We start from the raw sequence: 861 nt of genomic DNA on the forward strand, positions 1-861 counted from the left end.
ATTTGTCTATTTTGATTTGATTTGATTTGATTTGATTTTCGCTTGCCTCAACCGGTCTTCACAGGTGTCACAAGAGGAAGGTATGCACAGGTGGACTGACTAGTCTTGCCTGGTCTTCGGAAGGTGTTTTTATGTGCCACCGACACAGGTGCCAGATGAGGCTGGCGAACGGCCATGATCGGATGGTGTTTTGTTACGTGCCCACAGCACGAGCCGGTCGATGCGGAACTGGCTACGGCCACGTTCGGATGGTTCTCTTGTGTGCCACCGGCACTGGTACCACAAAGTATGTGCCACCGGCACTGGTACCACAAAGATACAGATTCCATTGATGTTCATCTATTTTGATTTGTTTTGATTTTGATTTGATTTTCACTTGCCTCAACAGGTCTTCACAAGTGTCACAAGAAGGAAGGTATGCACAGGTGGACTGACTACGTCCCAGGTAGGGGCCATGGTTATGGCCTGACTAGTCTTGCCGGGTCTTCGGATGGTGCTTTTATGTGCCACCGACACAGGTGCTAGATGAGGCTGGCGAACGGCCACGATCGGATGGTGTTTGTCATGTGCCCACAGCACGGAGGCCAGTCGATGCGGTACTGGCTACGGCCACTTTCGGATGGTTTTCTCTTGTGTGCCACCGGCACTGGTACCACAAAGATACAAATTCCATTGATGTTCATCTATTTTGATTTGTTTTGATTTCACTTGCCTCAACAGGTCTTCACAAGTGTCGCAAGAAGGAAGGTATGTACAGGGGACTGACTACGTCCCAGGTAGGGCCCACGGGTTATGACCTGACTAGTCTTGCCGGGTCTTCGGATGGTGTTTTTATGTGCGACCATGTTCCCACTACATATA

The sequence above is a fragment of the Octopus sinensis genome, linkage group LG6 (assembly GCF_006345805.1).
Source record: "Octopus sinensis linkage group LG6, ASM634580v1, whole genome shotgun sequence".
Taxonomy (NCBI): Eukaryota; Metazoa; Mollusca; class Cephalopoda; order Octopoda; family Octopodidae; genus Octopus; species Octopus sinensis.